Source organism: Bubalus bubalis, chromosome 2 (assembly GCF_019923935.1).
Source record: "Bubalus bubalis isolate 160015118507 breed Murrah chromosome 2, NDDB_SH_1, whole genome shotgun sequence".
In the NCBI taxonomy this organism is placed as follows: Eukaryota; Metazoa; Chordata; class Mammalia; order Artiodactyla; family Bovidae; genus Bubalus; species Bubalus bubalis.
Window position 1 is genome coordinate 94,376,928 of NC_059158.1, and position 24,058 is coordinate 94,400,985.

Here is a 24,058-nt window from a genome sequence, read left to right on the forward strand (position 1 = left end):
GCCAGAAGAGAAGATGAGGGGTGGGAGAAACAGGTGATAAGGATCAAAAGTATAAACATCCAGCTCTAAAATGAAAACGTCATGGGAATGTGATGTACAGCATGGTGACTGTAATTAACAAAATTATAGCATATTTGAAACTTGCTAAGAGAATAAATCTTAAAAGTCCTTATCACAGGAAAAAAAAATTTATAAGGATATATAGCGATAGAAGTTAACTAAACTTACTGTGGTGATCTTTTGCAATATATACAAATATTGAATCATATTGTACACCTGAAACAGATACAATGTTTATGCCAATTATGCTTCAATAAAACAAACTAGATCAGGGCTACCCTAGTGGATCAGTGGTAAGAATCCACCTGCCAATACAAGAGACATGGGTTCAATATCTGGTCTGGGAAGATCCTACATGTCACAGGGCCACAACTGCAGACCCTGTGCTCTAGAGCCCAGGAGCTACAACTACTGAGCCTGCGGGTCACAACTACTGAAGTCTGTGCATCTTAGAGTCCCCACTCTGCAGCGAGAGAAGCCACTGCAGTGAGAAGCCTGCGCACTGCAACTAAAGAGTAGCCCCTGCTACCGCAACCAGAGAAAAGCCCTTGCTTTTTGTCGACCCAACACAGCCAATACGAATAAATAAATAAATTTATATTACAAAATTAGATCAACCTCAAGCTTTGCTCCCATGAATGATAGATTTAAACTTTCTGTGCTGCATTTCCCTTGTATGAAGAATGGAGGTAATAACATACCTACCTCATTATATTATTGCTTAGATTAACTGAGATATTGAATGTAAGGTACAAGGGATAGAATCGATACTTAATATGGATTTTTTTTCTTGCCCATAGCTCTTCAGTTTCCATGAATTTTTTTAAAAAAACATTGGATGAAAATTTTCCCAATTATTTGACAATCGTTTTAACAATTTTCTTTATCTGTATCTATAAGTTTGCCTGGCCTCCTTCAAAACAAGCATTTAAGATTCCATAAACACAAAACTCCCCACCTCTCATATTCAAAGAGTGCACAAACACACTTTGGGCCTAGATTTGCAACCATCACAGAATAGGCCATACATTCTGTTTGACTAAATAGTTTGCTTCTTCACTAAAAGTTCAAAGGAGGAAAAGTAGGTACTAAAAGCATCTTGATTTGTGTATGAAGAAGGCTAAAGTTTCGTTTCCTTCTGAGCATGTGAACTGACAGTATTCACTGAGTAAATTTGTTGTATATTTTATATGACATAATCATGAAGTTAAGATGCTTATTAACATACATACTTGAAATATCCAAATGAATCAGTCCAAATGTAATAACCATGTACATTTATTGATCATTAACTATGCAGTAGGAACCGTGCTATACTTTACATGTATAAACTCACCATAAATTAGGTAGTTCCTAATTTTTACCAGAGATCAAATTGCCAACATCCGCTGGATCATCAAAAAAGCAAGAGAGTTCCAGAAAAACATCTATTTCTGCTTTATTGACTATGCCAAAGCCTTTGACTATGTGGATCACAATAAACTGTGGAAAATTCTGAAAGAGATGGGCATACCAGACCACCTGACCTGCCTCTTGAGAAACCTATACACAGGCCAGGAAGCAACAGTTAGAACTGGACATGGAACAACAGACTGGTTCCAAATAGGAAAAGGAGTACATCAAGGCTGTATATTGTCACTCTGCTTATTTAACTTATATACAGAGTACATCATGAGAAACACTGGGCTGGAGGAAGCACAAGCTGGAATCAAGATTGCTGGGAGAAATATCAATAACCTCAGATATGCAGATGACACCACTCTTATGGCAGAAAGTGAAGAGGAACTAAAAAGCCTCTTGATGAAAATGAATCAAGATTGCTGGGAGAAATATCAATAACCTCAGATATGCAGATAACACCACTCTTATGGCAGAAAGTGAAGAGGAACTAAAAAGCCTCTTGATGAAAATGAAAGAGGAGAGTGAAGAAGTTGGCTTAAAGCTCAACATTCAGAAAACTAAGATCATGGCATCTGATCCCATCACTTCATGGGAAATAGATGGGGAAACAGTGGAAACAGTGTCAGACTTTATTTTGGGGGGGCTCCAAAATCACTGCAGATGGTGATTGCACTAATGAAATTAACAGACACTTACTCCTTGGAAGGAAAGTTATGACCAACCTAGATAGCATATTCAAAAGCAGAGACATTACTTTGCCAACAAAGGTTCGTCTAGTCAAGGCTATGGGTTTTCCTATGGTCATGTATGGATGTGAGAGTTGGACTGTGAAGAAAGCTGGGTGCTGAAGAATTGATGCTTTTGAACTGTGGTGTTGGAGAAGACTCTTGAGAGTCCCTTGGACTGCAAGGAGATCCAACCAGTCTATCCTAAAGGAGATCAGCCCTGGGTGTTCATTGGAAGGACTGATGCTAAAGCTGAAATTCCAATAGTTTGGCCACCTCATGTGAAGAGTTGACTCATTGGAAAAGACCCTGATGCTGGGAGGGATTGAGGGCATGAGGAGAAGGGGATGACAGAGGATGAGACGGCTGGATGGCATCACTGACTCGATGCACATAAGTTTGAGTGAACTCCGGGAGCTGGTGATGGACAGAGAGGCCTGGCGTGCTGCAAATCATGGGGTCACAGAGTTGGACACGCCTAAGCATCTGAACTGAACTGAACTGAATTTTTACCCATTTTAAAGATACATTAAGTAATTTATTCAAAGTCACACAGCTGAAACACTGAATAAGTGATAAACCCAGAATTTAAACCCAGGTGGTCTGAATCCAGAGTCAAAATTCTTAAAATACTACACTATGCCACCTTTTTGAAAAAGTAGTTATACTGCAAAACAACATATATATATCAATGTGGCCATTATTGTCTCCCCATTTTTTCAAAATTTTATTTTGAATCGTACACCAGATTATCCCAGTTCATCAAACAAGGAATTTGAGCTCACAGAGGCTAGGACTCTATGATCTTATGCTTCTTTTCAACTCTAAAATAATAATATAAGAGCACTCATGTTTTTTTCTCAGTATATGAAATAGGACTTTCAGAGAGCTTCAGAAGTCTAATTCTGAACACTTTTCATCAAAGAATAATTTAAATGATTTATAAACTTCCTTTCAGAATCAAGTTATTTTCACTTATTTCCTACTAGTTAAAGGAATCTAAGTCAGGAATTGGAAGCATTATTTGGAATGGAAGTAATGACATGATAGATAATAAAGAAAAAAAAAATCTGTAACACTTCTGTGATATTGCTTACACAAAACAAAAATCCAAAGAAATAATTAGAAAATATTTGTATTCTTAAATATTCAGACTCTTAACTAAAATTAATTTTACTTTTTCTAAGTTATTGGTGAAGGTAATATTTTTTGAAAAGCCTGTGTTTTCATCAAAGCCAATGACTTCACTTTGAATAGATACTGGGCAGGTATTAAAACATCTTGGATCTCAATTTTCTCATTTATAAAATGGGAATAAGAATAGTGATCTTTAGCTTCCGAGATCAGACGAGATCGGGCGCCTTCAGGCCGATAGGGCCGGAGACTCCAGAAAAATAAATGACCCAATCAAAAAATGGGCCAAAGAACTAAATAGACATTTCTCCAAAGAAGACATACAGATGGCTAACAAACACATGAAAAGATGCTCAGCATCACTCATTATCAGAGAAATGCAAATCAAAACCACTATGAGGTACCATTTCACGCCAGTCAGAATGGCTGCAATCCAAAAGTCTACAAGTAATAAATGCTGGAGAGGGTGTGGAGAAAAGGGAACCCTCTTACACTGTTGGTGGGAATGCAAACTAGTACAGCCACTGTGGAGAACAGTGTGGAGATTCCTTAAAAAACTGGAAATAGACATGCCTTATGATCCAGCAATCCCACTGCTGGGCATACACACTGAAAAAACCAGAAGGGAAAGAGACACGGGTACCCCAGTGTTCATCGCGGCACTGTTTATAGTGGCCAGGACATGGAGGCAACCTAGATGTCCATCAGCAGATGAATGGATGGGAAAGCTGTGGTGCATATACACAATGGAGTATTATTCAGCCATTAAAAAGAATACATTTGAATCAGTTCTAATGAGGTGGATGAAACTGGAGCCTATTATACAGAGTGAAGTAAGCCAGAAAGAAAAACACCAATACAGTATACTAACGCATATATATGGAATTTAGAAAGATGGTAACAATAACCCTGTGTACGAGACAGCAAAAGAGACACTGATGTATAGAACAGTCTTATGGACTCTGTGGGAGAGGGAGAGGGTGGGAAGATTTGGGAGAATGGCATTGAAACATGTAAAATATCATGTATGAAATGAGTTGCCAGTCCAGGTTCGATGCACGATACTGGATGCTTGGGGCTGGTGCACTGGGACGACCCAGAGGGATGGAATGGGGAGGGAGGAGGGAGGAGGGTTCAGGATGGGGAACACATGTAAACCTGTGGCGGATTCATTTTGATATTTGGCAAATCTAATACAGTTATGTAAAGTTTAAAAATAAAATAAAATTAAAAAAAAAAAAAAAAAAAAAAAAAAGAATAGTGATCTTTAAATATTTGGGGAAGAATTAAGACAAATTACATAAACTGCCTGATACATAGCCAATCTTAATCCTCAGAAAATCCAAATATTTAATTCAATAGCAATTGCAATTTCCATAGCAACACTGGCTAATAACACTAATTTTTTTCTACATGCTTCTCAACTTATTAAAAGGAAAAAGAATCACTTAAATAATAAGTGATAAAAATTATGTACCAGTTATGTACATAGAACAAAAGTAAAATCAATCATCAGAAATCATGAAATTATGCAACTTAATTGAGACTAGCAAATAGCTCAAATTTTTCTCTTTTACATACATTTTTCCTCAGTATTCACAAATATCAAGAACTGTAAATAGAAATGTATTCTTTTATGACTGTGTGCCAAATTTATTCAGCATGACTGCAATTGAGTGGAAAAATAAAAATACATATTACTTACTGTATGTGGCACTTGGCAATTTCAGAATGATTTGCAAACATTCATCCTCAGAATACTCCTACAAAATGCATCTGTGAAAAGAAAGAAATACAGAAGAGTAAGCAATTTGCCAAGGTCACAGAAACTCTAATCCAGACCGACACTCATTCAGACATCACATATTTTAACATACTGAAATAAGGTTTTGCAAACTATAGATTATACATCTAGCATATTATAGTAGGCTGATGAACAGAAATGTTCCCAACTATATGCAAATCTTCCTACACATCAGTCAAGTAGGACACTCTTGAGATGAGTCTGCATGTGGACTGTCAAAATCCGTGTAAGAACCACAGGCCTCCAGAATGAGGCAGAATAACGTAAGAGCAATTCAAAAATATGAGGTATTTGTAAGTGAATTTAGTTGGAGTTTTTAGGTGGTTGTTACATAATTCAACTTTTGAAAATGTACTTCTGTCTAATACATGAAAATCCCTGAGTCAGAGGAGAATTTTGCTTGATTTATTCTGAGAATTACACTGATCCACTTTGTAAATGTGCTTCAATTCTAATTGAAAACTATGTACTGAGAAAAGCACAGACATGCCACTTGCACACCTCACAAAAATAAACAAACATTTATTTATTTTTTTTTTTCAGAAAGCCAATTATAAGGAGAAAGTTATTTAATCAGATTTCATTAGTTAACGTGTTTGTTTAAAGAAAGATGTATGGGAAAACACAGTAATTTCGAAGTACAAAATATTTCAAAACTTAAGTGAATTTTATGCTTCTGGGTATGCTGTTTTGTTTTATAAAAGAACTGTGCAAATGAAATAAAACAAAACACAACTTAATGATAATTAAAGTAACCCTTCAAAGTACAATGTGTTGTTTCCGACAGTTCAAACACATAATAGACAATACAAATAAAAATTAAGTAGCAAGCATCTTTAGAGAGACATTAGTTCTTAGCAGCTAGTAGAATTTCTGCCCAGAGATTTGGTGCTTTGTAGGAGGAAGCAGAAACACTGGCTTAGCAAATCAACAGTTCAACAAGCAGAACAGGCATTACAAGTAGAACATCTAATTAATCGATCTTCTAGTGTGTGAAAGACAAGAGGATGGCACTGGCCTCTGCCTTGCACAGGAACGAATGATTGTACTAATGTTCAACAGGGAGCTTCTCAAATAAGATGAAACTAGAGATAGTTCAAAAGATGCTTTTGAACTGTGGTGTTGGAGAAGACTCTTGAGAGTCCCTTGGACTGCAAGGAGATCCAACCAGTCCATTCTGAAGGAGATCAGCCCTGGGATTTCTTTGGAAGGAATGATGCTAAAGCTGAAACTCCAGTACTTTGGCCACCTCATGCGAAGAGTTGACTCATTGGAAAAGACTCTGCTGCTGGGAAGGATTGGGGGCAGGAGGAGAAGGGGACGACAGAGGATGAGATGGCTGGATGGCATCACTGACTCAATGGACATGAGTCTCAGTTGGTGATGGACAGGGAGCCTGGTGTGCTGCGATTCATGGGGTGGCAAAGAGTCGGACATGACTGAGCGACTGAACTGAACTGAACTGAACTGAGCGATAGTTACTGAGTTCATAGGTAAATGTCAAAAGTAAATCAAGAAATTTTATGAAACCCTGTATTTTTATAAATTTCATTTTTCTAAGTTTAAAACTCAGAGTTTAAATAGAAGAGACTAATACAAACTCCCATTGACATATTGTTTCAATAGAATTACAAAGTTATAACAACTGGCAGATTTGTGTATTCCTTCATGCTGTAGCATAGTCATCCTCCTAGGCAAGAAAATTCAAACTAACCTTAATCCCATGACTTGCCCAATTTGACACAGCTAAGAAGCAGTGATCCTGGGCGTAGAGCCAGCCACTTTCAACCTCAATTTCTTCTCACTACAACACCTACTAGTCCCTACACCTCATGCAGGGCAGAAGCTGCAAACTGGGGCATAACAACCAAAACTGGTGTACTGCAATTTTTTTAAAATTTCTACACCATGATTTTAAAATATTAAAAAATGTTCAAAAGCAAGCAATTTCTCATGAGTCCTAATTCTATCTTTTTTTTGAAAGAGCAAATATATCTTAAGTCTGGGTTCACAGCTTCCAGAGAGCAGAAAAATGATTGCTGTTCTCGCATGAGACATGCCTCCTGCACTCATCTAATTCCTAATTTGCAAACTCTCTCCTACTCTGCAATTTTCAAGCATCAGAATGTTTTACTCCTGATCCAAACCCCCCTTACCTACCAACTATGATCAGATCTCTTTGCAGTGAAACTGAAAGAATGACATTAAGTATGTTCCAAGAGCATATTTCATTAGTTTAAGTGACTGTTTCTAACTACATTTCACGATATTATCATAATCAGATGTTATTGATTAGATACCTTATTTCTACCTACATATACATTTTTAAAAGTCAGGTATTTAAATACATAGCTGATAATTCTTAAATCTAAAGGAGAAATTTTTAAAATACAATTGGCTGGTACATAATCATAAGTTTCAATCATCTCAAATCATAATTTTTTTGTTTACAGTGGACACATTTTTCAGAGAGACAACTCCTAGGTTGAGAGGTGTGCTATTCAATAAAATAATTACAATAATAAAGAAAAAAGCCTTCAATTTAAATAATCTAGGTTAAGAGAACGATGACCGCTAAAGGTAAAGCAATGCAGTCCACAAAGTCTGGTTACATCATGGCATATGGCAAATAACTTAAAATACCAATATGTTTTGTGGAATGCTTAAAAAATATGGGCCTGGAATTTGAGGTAGTTGTGGTAATAATAGCCACCTAAATCTGAAACTTTCCACACATACTGTAAAATATATAGCCAACAAAAACAAGTAAAAACACACAAATTCTAGGCCTTCAGCATAACTAGAAGTTGGAGGACAATAAAAATGTCAGATTACCAGTAAACAAAATTAAACACCAATTTCTAACAGAAGTATCTTTCAAGCTGCATTACAGTGATCTAAAGGGTCTAGAAACTGAGGGAGAGAGGCAAAGAAAACAAAGGTCCTAAGAGTGACATAAAATTCACCAGCTGAAAGTCCACTGAAACTCTGATAGTGTTGAAAAACTATCCTGACATATTAGAACACAAAGATAGGGAGAATATTTAAAAAGATACAGAATTCAAGGTGATGCCTATTTTTGTTTGTTTTTTCCTCAGGGAGGATTAAGGCATTTTGAAATGGTGGGGCTGGGATTTTCCTGGCGGTCCAGTCACTAATACACCACGCTTCCACTGCAGGGGGCATGCATTTGATCACTGGTGAGGGAACTAAAATCCCACATGCCATGTGCAGAGCAGCCAAAAAAATAGAAAAAAATAAATGATAGGGCTATTTCAAAAGGACCCTAGCCTCAGCTTAAAGAAATTCTCACAAGTTAAATCTGGGAAGTTGGAAAACCAGAATAAATAATTATCATAAAGAATTAAACTTCATTATAGAATATAAATTATAAATAAAATACATGAATAAAGTATATAAGGGAGAATTGGAAAACTCTTTCCTTGCACAGAATACACCTTAGAGTTAGAAAATCAACATTAAACACATATTATTAATATTATTATAATTAACTGATTAAGTCAGGAAAATATCTCTGGATTAGCACTTGTAGGTGAAAGGGTGTTGACAAACAGGATATTTCCATAGTCTTAAAGTATCTTCCCCCAAATCACTTATTAATTACAATAGAGAAAACAGTAACCTTCAATGGAGAAACAAGACCACCTTAAATAAATGATCAAGGAAAAATCATCAAAATGGAACAAACCCACAAAACAAGTCTTCAAGTATGATGCACTTGAGAAGGACACAACGTGATTTCTGTGGTATGTCTGCCAAAAATGTGCAAACTGAATCAATCATTAGGAAATATCAGGCCAATGCAAACTGACGAAAGTCTAAAAATATCTGACCTGAACTCATCAAAGTCATTAAAAACTGAAGTTTAAAAAAGACATAACAACCAAATACACGTGTGATCCTAGAGGTTCTGTGAGTTATTAATACATGACAGCATTTTGCTAAAATGATATTCTTAATGGTTAAAATTGTACTATAGTTATATAGGAAAATGTACTTATTCTTAGGAAATACACACTAAAGTACTTCAAGTAAAGAAGCATGCAAAGCAGGCACTCTGGGACAACCCAGAGAGACAGGGTGGAGAGGGAGGTGGGTGGGGGTCAGGATACGGAGGACACATGTATACCTGGATCTGATTCATGTTGCTTTATGGCAAAACCATCACAATAGTGTAAAGTAATTATCCTCCAATTAAAATAAATTAATTTTAAAAATAAATGAATAAAAATAAAAAAGAAGCATGATGTCTATAACTTATTCTCAAAAGATTCAGGGCAATATTTTCTATATGTACGCATACATATGCATATATAATTATTCAATTATAGAATGCATACACAGGTGTGTGTGTGTGTATATATATATAAACATATATGGAGAGAGAAAGAACAGGCAGAAATAATAAATCACAGGGGTAGAATGTAAATAACAAATCTGGACAGAGAGTAATCAGGGTTCTTAAGTATAATAATTACAAATTCTCTGTGTGTTTGAAGCTATACCAAAATTGTAAATTAGGGAAAATAGGTAGAAATAAATAAATGTCTTGCTTTCATTGAGATATTTTGGAATCACAGAAAAATAGCCAAAGAGATAATCTGTGAAGTGTTTCAAATCAAGAAAAACATTAAGAAGTTAAAAAACAAATCAGCATCATTGTTCAATGTTCTTGGACAACTAAAATAACAAAACTCCATATATATATGAGATGAGATGGTTGGATGGTATCACCGATGTGATGGACATGTGTTTGAGCAAGCTCAGGGAGTTGGTGATGGACAGGGAAGCCTGGCATGCAGTCCATGGGGTTGCAAAAAGTCGGACACGACTGAGCACCTGAACTGAAGTGAACTGATATATATAGTATATAAATACAGTCTTCTCTATTTTATATAGGTGTAAGTATAATTTATACAGCTGTGAAAGTGCTGCAGTCAATATGCCAGCAAATTTGGAAAACTCAGAAGTGGCCACAGGACTGGAAAAGGTCAGTTTTCATTCCAATCCCAAAGAAAGGCAATGCCAAAGAATGCTCAAACTACCACACAATTGCACTCATTTCACACGCTAGTAAAGTAATTCTCAAATTCTCCAAGCCAGACTGGAGCAATATGTGAACCGTGAACTTCCTGATGTTCAAGCTGGTTTTAGAAAAGGCAGAGGAACCAGAGATCAAATTGCCAACATCTGCTGGATCATAGAAAAAGCAAGAGAGTTCCAGAAAAACATTTATTTCTGCTTTATTGACTATGTCAAAGCCTTTGACTGTGTGAATCACAATAAACTGTGGAAAATTCTTCAAGAGATGGGAATACCAGACCACCTGATCTGCCTCTTGAGAAATTTGTATGCAGGTCAGGTAGCAACAGTTAGAACTGGACATGGAACAACAGACTGGTTCCAAATAGGAAAAGGAGCACGTCAAGGCTGTATATTGTCACCCTGTTTATTTAACTTATATGCAGAGTACATCATGAGAAACCCTGGACTGGAAGAAACACAAGCTGGAATCAAGATTGCTGGGAGAAATATCAATAACCTCAGATATGCAGATAACACCACCCTTATGGCAGAAAGTGAAGAGGAACTCAAAAGCCTCCTGATGAAAGTGAAAGTGGAGAGTTAAAAAGTTGGCTTAAAGCTCAACATTCAGAAAACGAAGATCATGGCATCCAGTCTCACCACTTCATGGGAAATAGATGGTGAAACAGTGGAAACAGTGTCAGACTTTATTTTTCTGGACTCCAAAATCACTGCAGATAGTGACTGCAGCCATGAAATTAAAAGACGCTTACTCCTTGGAAGGAAAATTATGACCAACCTAGATAGCATATTCAAAAGCAGAGACATTACTTTGCCAACAAAGGTTCGTCTAGTCAAGGCTATGGTTTTTCCTGTGGTCATGTATGGATGTGAGAGTTGGACTGTGAAGAAGGCTGAGCGCCGAAGAATTGATGCTTTTGAACTGTGGTGTTGGAGAAGACTCTTGACAGTCCCTTGGACTGCAAGGAGATCCAACCAGTCCATTCTGAAGGAGATCAGCCCTGGGAATTCTTTGGAAGGAATGATGCTAAAGCTGAAACTCCAGTACTTTGGCCACCTCATGCGATGAGTTGACTCATTGGAAAAGACTCTGATGCTGGGAGGGATTGAGGGCAGGAGGAGAAGGGGACGACAGAGGATGAGATGGCTGGATGGCATCACTGACTCGATGCACGTGAGTCTGAGTGAACTCCAGGAGTTGGTGATGGACAGGGAGGCCTGGCGTGCTGTGATTCATGGGGTCGCAAAGAGTCGGACACGACTGAGGGACTGATCTGATCTGATCTGATGCAGATATTTAAATCAAAGATATTATATTTTAATAACATATTTATATAAGCATATTAAATCCATAAAATAAAGGAGAATGAAAGTAAATATGGAACGTAGCTTTGGACTTTTAAATAAACCATACAAATAATACTATAGTCTGTGAATACAGCAATGTAAAGTTAAATAATGAAGTGACATTCACAAATAAAATTTATCAGCAATTAAGAAAAGATTATCAAACAGTCCTTAAAGTTCATCAGTGGTTTTTCTCCTTATATAGCTATTTTTCCTTAATCAGAATTATCAACTTCCATTTTTAAAATTCCAAAAAATAAAACATAAATAAAAATCTCCCTTAATTCCTAAAACAACATATTTAATTTCAAACAATATATTTACTATTTTTATTTCCAAACCATTATTTAAAGAATTGTACAATATAAATTCTTTCATAATTAGGTTATTTTTTCCTTCATTTCTTCAATATTATGTTTATTGTTATAATGCAAAATAATTTTACTGATTGGCATCCCATACATGCCATCATTTAAAGATCTATAACTTGTTATCAAATATCAGCTACCAAAAAATAAAAACCACTGTGAAATTCCTTCTGAATATATCTTCTGCCACAGCAAGATTGTTTCCTCAGGATAAAATATCCAGTAGGAAATTCCTGGATCAAATAGCATGAGGTTTTTAAAATTTGCCTAACTGTATCTTATTAACACAGATGCACACAATTTTCATATTTGAGCAACCCCACAACCAGTTTATATTTTTACAGTCACTGCATCCATTTGCAGCCATGACATAGTGTTTGCTGCCTGATTTGGCCCTTAGGTCTTCATATTGTCATGTCCTGAATTGAGTTTTATGCATTCTTGTTGTCACCAATGTTGAGTTTACCTTTTAAAATATCTTCAAAGAGGTTATCCAAAAATATGACATTGAAATAAAACTGTTTAAATGGAAAAGCATGGAAACAGAACAACTTTAGTAAAAGAGCTATTTTTTTTTTTTTGAGAAATTAACACTTCCTATTTTCTTGCAAAGAGTTAAATGTTTTACAGGACCTAAAGAAGAAAATAGATGAAAATGTGTTACAGTCTTGTAACTGAAAACATACCAGAGTATTGATTACTACATGACAAGTGATGCAAGCAGACAGGAAATGCTACAGACGGCTTTGGATAATCCAAGCCCTCTACCAAGTCTCATTTTTAATTTATAGCAACATTGTGTCAGTATGCCTAGATATTACCATTTACATTTTTACTACATTAGATATTAGCATGTTAAGTGCCACTTTAATTGGAGGTTTTCATCAAACTTCAAGATACTTCAGCCACTTTTTTTCCTATCTATACTTTGTATTCTTGCAAATTCATATAGATTTAACTTTCCTAATCCATAGGCTTCATATTTTATATTATTAAATTCTGGAGATTAATACAAATATTATTCATTATAAATATCCAATCAATCCCTTCGAGAGTTTCAACTGGTCTGCACTGGCAGGTCACTGATTCAATGACAAAACAAACCATGCCTTCCTTTACTCAAGACTACATTTTCTTAACTGGCTGATGAGAACATCATATGAGATAAAAATTAAACCTTGCTGAAGTGAAGATATATGAATTCTTTTGTTTCCCTTCATATTTAAGTCCTGTCATGATGTCAGAGAATAAAATTAGATGAACTCAGTGATTTAATACTTTCAGAGCAATGTTGGTTGTTACCCACATTTGTTCTCCTCTTTGAGGTGTATGAAAAATCAAATGTCTCTTTGATTTATTCCCCTATTTTCCTAGATATCAAAGCAAGCTGATTGATCTATAACTTCTAAAGTCTTCTCTAATGTGTTCTCTCTGTCTCCCCATTTTCATTGGCCCTTAAGAGCCCTAAGCCAATGCCTTGTACATTTTCTATTGTAAATATGGCTTGTTTCTATGTCATGGGTTTAATGATTATTTGACCAGGATAAATTATTAATAGCAGATATTAGGGTTTATATGTCAAGCAAAAATTAAAATGAAGAAAAATTCAAAGGAATTCAGAGGAGAGAAATAGAAAAAATTAACATTCAGGAAATTAAAAATATTTAAAATGGCTCAAATAGAAAAATCTATATTTCATAAAAGGAAATATCTAGTAGTTTAGTTTTGTTTAATTGTATGAAGGATTATTTTTAGAGTTAGATTCCAAGTAAAAAATTTGTTTTAACAGTAGCAGAAGAGATTATATTATATACCAGAGATGAATTTCCAGAAACTAAAGATTAAATAGTCTAGTTATCTGATACTAGTTATTTCTCTTTTTTTAAGTGAAGATTCTTTTGAGCCTAAATTTAAAACTGAGATCTTTCAAATCATGAGATTCAATTAGAAATGTGGTGTACATATGTGATGAACTTCAGGTAGAAGATGTGAGTTAGCTTTCTATTGTTTTATGGTCAATTTTGGTGCTTTCTTCATGTTTTATACCATTGTTTAAATGTACCACATTTGTATTTACTTCTTCTGACAATAAAAACTGATTGAAATTGCATCTTTATCTTCACTATATCTTCCAAACATAGGGTGTGGCAGGTTGGATCTTCCAAAGATGACCATCCTGCATGGACTTCTGTAACATGACCTTGACATTTACCCATCAAAAGACGAAGTTATTTCTTTCCCTCCTGGAATCTGAGCAGAGGCTAGGACTTCTTTGACCAAGAGGCTATGTTGGAAGCAACAGGGTTCCAGTCCAGGAGTAACTCTTAACTGGCCTAGCCTCTTCTGTCTTCTGCCTCCTGGCACGCTCAGTTGCCATGGAAAAATTTCAGGTCACTCTGCTGGAGAGGCCAGACATGCTGAGAAGCACAAGGCATAGGACATGTGAGTAAAGGATACTCACATGTGGCATCCCGTTCATTCAGCTTTTAGATGACTCCAGTCCCAGACACCACTTGATGGCAGCTACAGGAGAGCTCCCAAGTGAGGATCTCCCAGCTGAGCCCCATTAACCCACAGAACTATGAGAGATTACGGTGGCTTTGTTTAAGCCACTAAATTTATGGATAATTTCTTGCATGGCAATAAAATAACCAAAAAATATGATTATCTTGGAATTCAAAATCTAGAAGTATAATGTAATATCTAGCACCTTTTATCTATGTAAAATCTAAAATTATATATATATAAATACACATTGACCAGAATGTGAATTGTTTATACGGTAATCTACTTTTCTGTCTCTATCTCTACATCTATCTATGCAAGTTATCTTATATCCAGTTAAAATGACTTTCAACTGTTTTCTGGCTGGTTGTGCACTAACACAGGAGTTAATTACATATATGAAACATGTGTATATATGTATATGTATTTATATGCACATACACACACACAGTGTGATTTAGGGCCACTCAACCTGTAAAACTGAACATACAACATAAATCTGAATGCTGTTCCTATGTGAAGAACTGACAATGTGGAAAACAGTTTAAATTTGCTGTCTGTGCTCTCCCAAAGGAGAAGGAAGATCAGTAAGACCAATGAGAAAAATCACAAGGAATCAAATTTAAGCTCAGAATAAGGAAAATGCCTTATTGCAAAGAATGACAAAATAGAATGGGCTTCCCAAAAAAGGGTCAAATGAAGAGTGAAAGAAGAAGTTGAAGGTTCATTCTCCAGAAACGCTGAAAGGGACTTCAAGTTCTACTGGTTGCTGGAATTAAAAGTTTTTTAAATACCCTTTTAAACCCACACTTTTGATAAATTTGCAGTGATTAACTTTGGACTAGATTATATTATATAAATATATTTGGACTAGCTAATATTTTATATCCTTATCATATTCTAGAAACAGACATGAGAAGTGTCACAAAGATTCATTCAATAGAGTATCATTAAATTCACAGCCCTTTCTCCTACTGAATCAATATTTAACAATTTTTCAAGACATTTATTGAATAACTAGCTATATTATGGACTTTGGTAGGCCTCCAGGGAACAATGAGGAATGTGATGCCTCCACTGTGAAAAAGATTATAATTTAAAGTGGGAGACAGAGGAGGATACAACTAAGACAACATGGTGTAAGTTAGCAACAGCAATAGAAACAAAGCACTCTGGGTCGTCCCAGTGCACCAGCCCCAAGCATCCAGTATCGTGCATCGAACCTGGACTGGCAACTCGTTTCATACAAGATATTTTACATGTTTCAATGCCACTGGGACGACCCAGAGGGATGGAATGGGGAGGGAGGAGGGAGGAGGGTTCAGGATGGGGAACACATGTACACCTGTGGTGGGTTCATTTTGATATTTGGCAAAACTAATACAGTTATGTAAAGTTTAAAAATAAAATAAAATTTAAAAAAAAGAGTAAAAAAAAAAAAAAAGAAACAAAGCACTATGGAAACTGGAAAAAGCAATATAAAGCTTCTGCCTTGGAAATTTGGGAAAATCCTTTAAAAAGAGGTAGAATTTAAGCTGATCCTTGAAATGAAAAGATAAGTATTTCAAGGCTACAGAACAGTAAAAGCAAAGAAATAGTCATAGATATCTATACCATGCCTAGGTAACAAAGTAATACAGTGAATTCTTAAAATAGATCAGGAGAGGGTAATAAATGAGAAGTGAGCTCACTGGGATAGATTTCTATAGAGTCTTGAATGACATGCTGAAAATTTTGAAATTTAACCAGTAGGGCTTTCAAAGGTTTTTATACCCAGGAGTTACATGCCCAGAACTATTTTTAGTGAGATCCCTCTACCGACGATGTGGAGTAGGTAATGGACTATACAATGTGGAGTAAATTTATTTTAAAGAAACATGTCAGCTTTGGGTTTAGATTAGGCATAGCCTCGACTGAGGGAGGGTGGGCTGACAGGATCACCCTTCAAGATCCCATTCCATCTTAAACTCTGTGACTTATGCCTCTTGCAAAGGGAACACATTGCAGATAATTTTTTTTTTTTAATGACATATGTGGAAGAACTCTTGGGCCACTCTGGTGAATATCACAAAGACGTTGCCATTTCAAACACCCAATGAGCTTGATAAGAAGTACAGGAAATCCACAGTCTCTGATGAGCTGACAATGGAATGTGAGAAGGAAAAAAATCACAAGGAAGAGATTAATAGAGCACAGCAGAAAGGCATTTTCAACTATCCTTCTGGGAGAGCCAGATAAAAATTTGACTGACCTAAATCCTTTTTGGCCTGCATCATTTTCCAAAGTAGCATCTCTGGCTTTGGAAGGCCTAGGGGACCTATCTGTACATGTGCAATCTAATTAATGTGTGTAGGAAAGACATAATTGTGTAGGACATTTTGCTAGGTACAGCATAAAAAAAAACCATGTTGGACTGCCTTCGTGGATTTTATAATCTTTTAAAGACAGATGGATGTAGATATACATCTACAATTTGGGAAGATAAAAGAAAGGATTTATTAAACTGAAGAAACTGACAAAAATGTAGGTACTTATATTAAATGCTTCATGAGTATCAATAATGAGTGGGACAACTCCTTGATCAGTTCCATTTCAAGGGGAAATGGAGCCGAATGTCAGAGGATAAATTTCAGTGACATGATCTCACACCTGAAACCGGCTGGGAGGAAAATGGAAATTTTTACCCTGTTCAGACTGGACATCACTGTAAGCCAAGGTCACACAAGAAGTCTGAGGCACAAAAAGCCACAGAACTGCAGCTGCTTGAAGGGAGGAAGAGGTCAACCACAACACTGCACCAATCTAGAGACACAAGTTCCTTTTCTTTCCTTCCTTCCCTTGTACTGTTGTTGGTGTTGGTACTGGGCCACATGGCCCTGACTAGAGAGATCTATATATGCATGGACCTATATGTGGATCTACCTTTCAAAAAGGTAGGCATTCATGAAATTTCTTATGACTTGAAGGTGTGAACCTGTACTGAGAGAGTAACATGTGAAGAAGTTTCAATTTTATCCCTGAGACTGACGCACGCTGCGTGAAATCTGAATTCTTAAGTCCTCTGAACGGCTTGCTTGATGGCAATCAGCCAAGCATATCATCAGATAAGAGCTTTAGACACTGAAGAAACCCACTGTCCTTGAAGCCCCTGCACAGTGGTAAAGGCACACATTTTCCTGTAAAATACAGCCACAGATAATACAGTGTGGATGAATTTGCTGAAAGACACAGAATAAAAAGTAAAAACTCTACAGGATAACATGTAGAAATGTGCTTCTTATTCATAAATTTGTAATATTGTTCATATAGAAAGATGACATTTATATTTTTCATGGCATAAGAGGCCCTTTTTTTTGACAGAATGGCTTAGCCTTATGAAAATATGTAGCTCTAGTTTGCAGATGTTGTTCATTTTGAATGAGGTATAATCCCCAGAAGCAGGAATAAGGAAAATCCTCTCTTTAACAGTATGAGACTTCAGTAAGGAAGAGACATGACAGAAAGAAAGCAGTAGGGCAGACAAAAGAAAAAGGGCTCTCACCACATGGACCCCCAGGGTTTCACAAGAACCCATTGCTAAAAACTCATTTGTAAGTATGTGTCTGTTAATGAGACTTTGGAAGCACTTGATCTTGTATTCATTTATTTTGGGGTTTTTTTGTCTTATCTTTTTATTTTATACTAAAGTATAGCCAATTAACAGTATTGTGATAGTTTCAGGTTCACAACAGAGCAATGCAACCATACATTTACATGTATCAATTCTCCCCCAACTCCCCTTCCATCCAGGTTGCTACATAACATTGAGCAGACTTTCCTGTGTTATACAGTAGGTCCCTGTTGGTTTTCCATTTTAAATATACCAACGTGTACATGTCGCTGATCTTGCATTTACATAGTGCCCTAAACCAAGTAGATCCCCAAACCACTAGCCCTATTTATTAACTGATTATATATATTGACTACTTAAGTAGGAATCACTTCACGCACCAAGGAAGTATGCTTCTGTATTAAAATGTGGTAATATTTTGCTGGCCCACAACTTTATACATCAAGTTATTGTGAGATGTAGTCCTTTGGCAAATTAAAAGCACATGGCTATTTAGAAGGGCTTCCCTGGTACTTCAGCTGGTAAAGAATCTGCCTGCAATGCAGGAGACACTGGTTCAATTGCTTAGTTGGGAAGATCCGGTATAGAAGAGATAGGCTACCCACTCCAGTATTCTTGGGCTTCCCTGCTGGCTCAACTGGTAGAGAATTTGTTTTCAATGCAGGAGACCTGGGTTCAATCTCTGAGTTGGGAAGATCCCCTGGAGAAGGAATGGCTACCCACTCAAGTATTCTGGCCTGGAGAATTCCACGGACTGTATAAGTCCATGGGCTTGCAAAGAGTTGGACATGACTTAGGGACTTTCATCTTCACTTAAATAAAACACAGATGTGTAAAATGACTAAAATCACATATTTTTTTCTTTGGCAAGCAGCAAATACATATACTATTAAAATAGAGGACAAAAAAATAAATCAGCTAAAAATGACTAAATGATGGAGTTTTAGGGGTATTACTGTGAAGAGGAGCAAGAACAGTAAAAGGGAAGAGTTGATGGTGTTGGTGTCAGGCCATTTTGATAAACTTACTTGGCTCTGCAAAGGGAGCTCTATCTATGGGTATCAGCAAAAAGACAGGAATTCATAAAATTTCTAAATTGAAGGTTGGCTAAAAACTCAAAACCATTAAATTAAGACTGAAAAGAAAGTTATACTGAAGATAAGGTTTTAGATAGGGACATAAAAAAAAGCTGAACCAAAACTTAATATGGTCCAAAAAATGGTCAAAATGACTCAAAAGTTAATAAAACAACTCAAAGTCAAGAATAAATCTGCATTATCATAAAAGAAGTAATCTGAGCAATACCCAAGAGATTGTGAAGATTCACACTTTTATTGTAAAGTTAAAAAATAAAATTAAATTAAAAAAAAGAATGTTATATATATATATAAAAAAATACCCTGAAGAAAACTGGACAGCAACATGTAAATCATATTTAAATCAATTTAAATCATGTAAATCAAAGAAGTTAGAGCACTCCTTCACACAATATGCAAAAATAAACTCGAAATGGCTTGAAGACTTAAACATAATACATGACAACATACACATCCTAGATAGAACATAGGCAAACTATTCTCTGACATAAATCACAACACTATTTTCTTAGATCATTCTACCAAGGCAAAAGAAATAAAAACAAAAATAAACAAATGGAACCTAATCAAACTTATAACCTTTTGTATAGCAAAGGAAATCATAAACAAAGTGAAAAGACAACCTATGGAATTGGAGAAAATATTTGCAAATGGTGCTACTGATGATAGCTTAATTTCCAAAATAAATAAACTATTCATATAGCTCAATAGCAAACAAACAAACCAATCAAAAAATGGGCAGGAGACTAAATAAGTCATTTCTCCAAAGAAAACATACAGATGGCCAAGAGGCACATGAAAAGATGTTCAACATCACTAGGTGTTAGAGAAATGCAAAAAAAACTACAATGAGGTACCACTTCACACTTGTCAGGATGGCCATCATCAAAGAGTCTACAAATGATAAATGCTGGAGAAGGTGTGGAGAAAAGGGAATCCCCCGATACTGTTGATGGCAATGTTAACTGGTGCAGTCACTGTGGAAAACAGTATGGAGTTTCCTTAAAAAAACAAAAATAGAGTTACCATATGATCCAGCACTCCCACTCTAGGGTATATATCCAGAAAATATGAAAACTTTAATTGGAAAAGATATATATACCCCAGTGTGCATAGCAGCACTGTTTATAAAATAGCCAAGACATGCAAGCAACCTAAGTGTCCATTAGGAAAGGAATAAATAAAGATAACATGGTAGATATACACATTGGAATATTACTCGGGCATAAAAAGGAATGGAATATTGCCATTTGCAGCAGCATAGATGGATTCAGAGATTATCATACTAAGTAAAGTCAGTCTTACAGAGAAAAACAAGTATTATATGATATCACTTATATTTATGTGGAATATAAAAAAGTGATACAAATGAACTTATTTACAAAACAAACATAACCTCAGACATAGAAAGCAAACTTATCATTACCAGAGGAGAAGGGTGTGAAAGAAAGTTGCTCAGTCGTGTCTGACTCTTTGCAACCCCATGGACGATACAGTCCATAGAATTCTCCAGGCCAGAATACTGGAGTGGGTAGCCTTTCTCTTCTCCAGGGGAACTTCCCAACCCAGGGATCGAACCCAGGTCTCCCACACTGCAGGAGGACCCTTTACCAGTTGAGCCACCAGAGAAGCCCAGGGAAGAGTGCAGAGGGGTGAATTAGGAGTTTGGGATTAACAAATATACACTACTATATAACAGATACACACTACTGCATAGTAAGCAATGACTTACTGTATAGCACAAGAAATTATATTCAATATTGTATAATAACCTACAATGGAAAAGAACCTGAAAAATAATATGTATGTGTAGACATATATATGCAAGTATAGCTAAATCACTTTGCTGTAACACTTGAAACTAACACAATTCTATAAATCAACCATGGTAGTACTCCAGTGCTTAGTCATGAGTAGGACATGGTTGTTCAGTCATGTCCTACTCTGTGTGACCCACAGGACTGTAGCCCACCAGGCTCCTCTGACCATGAGAATTCTCCATGCAAGAATACTGGAGTGGGCTGCTGTACATATCTGTATGTCTGCACTCCTCCAGGGGATCTTCCAGACCCAGGGATTGAACCTCCGTCTCTTACATCTACCTGTATTGGCAATCAGGTTCTTTACCACTAGCGCCACCTGGGAAGCCACTAAATCAACCATCAGTTCAGTCACTCAGTCATGTCTGACTCTTTGTGACCCCATGGACTGTAGCACGCCAAGCTTCTCTGTCCATCACCAACTCCTGGAGCCTACTCAAACTCATGTCCATTGCATCAGTGATGCCATCCATCTCATCCTCTGTTGGCCCCTTCTCCTCCCAACTTCGATCTTTCCCAGCATCAGGGTCTTTTCTAATGAGTCAATTTTTCACATCAGGTAACCAAAGTATTGGAGTTTCAGCTTCAGCATCAGTCCTTCCAATGAATATTCAGGACTGATTTCCTTTAGGATTGACAGGTTGGATCTCCTTGCAGTCCAAGGGATGGACTCTCAAGAGTCTTCTCCCATTAAAAAATAGATAAATACCTAAGAAACACATAAAAATAAAAACTCAGCTTTCAGTAGAAACCCTTTGGGGAACATGTGCACGCACACACACATGTATACACATATTTGGTGGGCATCAGTCCTGTCCTCTGAAAGGAAACAGTATATCTTTGATTTAGTATTAGTCAGTGGGGAGGGAGGTGGGAGGAGGGTTCAAGAGGGAGGGGACATATGTATACCTAATACCAATTCATGTTGATATATGGCAAAAACAATCACAATATTGTAAAGTAATCATCCTCTAATTTAAAAAAAGAACTACAAAAAATGTACTGCAAAATCAATCATATTTTTAAATATTTCTGTATCTTGTTTTTATATTTATAACTACAGTGAATATTTTCTGTGAGTACTAACTCCCAAATCATTGTTAAATAAAATGAAAACTAGTCACAAAGTGAATTTACAAGGTTAGTTATCAATGGACTATCATACTATACAAGTGGTGTAATATTTTGGCAAATAGATGCAACAATACAAGAAAATCAATTGTCTGTGACTTAATGCAACCTTGGCTGAAAAGAGTTAATCTCATGCATGATTCCCAGACACAGCAGGAATTATTACTTGATTTTAATTATTTCTCACAGAGAAATTCCTTACAAGGTTGTTGAAATTTCAGCTAAACTTTTCTTTTTAATTACTTGTGAAATATATTCAAACACAAAACTTCAGGATAGAAGGCAACAAGAAGACTAAGCAAATGTAAACTAATGATCCCACATTATTTTAGGCAGCTCTAGAAAATTGTTTGGATCACAATAAGAAAAACAGTAAAAGCTCATTTAAGTAATTTCATTATTTTTAGTATGAAAATGATTTTCAAACACAAATAAAACACATTTGCTATTTAGTAACCTCTCCATCACTCTTGCCTGGAAAATCCCATGGACGGAGGAGCCTGGAAGGCTACAGTCCATGGGGTCGCTAAGAGTCGGACACAACTGAGTGACTTCACTTTTGCTTTTCACTTTTATGCATTGGAGAAGGAAACGACAACCCACTCCACTGTTCTTGCCTGGAGAATCCCAGGGATGGGGGAGCCTGGTGGGCTGCCATCTATGGAGTCGCACAGAGTTGGACACAACTGAAGTGACTTAGCAGCAGCAGCAGCAACCTATATAACCATTTCTTATATAATAAACTCTTACTAAACAGAACATAAGCTTTTCCTTCATCGTTTTTTAAAAATAAATATTCTATCTTACTGAACATATTTTTGGAGTTGAGGAAGTTACAGGTTACATTAAATAATTAGTCCTGGTACATTTCAATAGACCACAAATGATTCAGAAATAAATCAGAAACAGCATGATGCATCATTAGATTACCACCAGCAGTTTACTAATTTATGTATAATTATCATTTGTACAAATTATTGTGAAGGAATTGACAAACTCAGTGTTGAAAACAACATATTATTCTCATATGATAAGACAAGAGAATTGGAACTCAAATATTTCTAAATGAGAAATCAGTTACAATTTGTTATCTCAAATTATGTGTCTTTCTACATAAAAAAATGGAGAATCTTCGATTAAGCACTTAGAAAAAATCATTAAAATAAGACATCACATACTTAAAATGAAGTCTGTGTCACTAAAGAACAAAAATATAACAATAAAGTTTCATCTTTTTCACTCAAAGGACTAAGGTTAGAATAGTAATATGTTTTAAAATGCTTACTATTTTTCATATTCACACAGAGAAAAAGCACTCATCTTTCAATTACTCTAAGAATCAGCCAAGACAAAATAATACAGTCAAAGCTGATCAAAAAACTAAGCGGAAAATGGAAGATGACTGCTCAACTTAGACAAGAACACCTCACAAAAATCAGCAGTGAAGCTAAAATTTTCCAAATAAAGTTAAAAGAAATAGAAGCTTACCACCCTTTTTCTAAGCTAGATACACTTTCTGCAAAGCAGCATTTCAGGGTTTAGTACTGGATACAATTTGTACAATATTATGATCAATTCATCATGATATGATATTTCTTTTCCTACCTTCATTTACCTTCAATTCTCTCTTAAATAAGATTTCTAAATATTTCACTAAAACAGTTTTACTGGGTTTCTATTTTGCTTGGCTTCAATCCTATCTTTAACTGCTATTTATTTATTGCCTCCTGGGATCTGATTTTACAGTTACTCTGCACAATAACTCTTGCAGGTCTGAGAATTTTATCTTGGAAATCGGTTAAGCAGATCAGATTTCTAGGCACCTGACATACTACATGCCAGTGGAGGACCCTAGAAGGGGAGATACACTAATAGCAGCTAGCATTTGTTAAGCACTTCCTAAGTGCCAGGGACAGTAATCAGTACATTACATGCATAATCACCTCAACCCATGAAAGCAGTTATAATTATTAGGAAGATGAAAATAAA

General features: G+C 36.1%; 1 protein-coding gene across 3 annotated transcripts in view; it reads right to left on the bottom strand.

Moving 5' to 3' along the window:
- The window catches only part of GALNT13 (polypeptide N-acetylgalactosaminyltransferase 13), a 962,305-nt gene that overhangs the window by 627,330 nt on the left and 310,917 nt on the right, over positions 1-24,058 (bottom strand). For all 3 annotated transcript variants that reach the window (XM_044935208.2, XM_044935203.2, XM_045164100.1), the window contains one exon: positions 5,026-5,096. The gene's annotated coding sequence lies outside the window, so the exon portion shown is untranslated. The remainder of the gene's footprint in view (positions 1-5,025; positions 5,097-24,058) is intronic.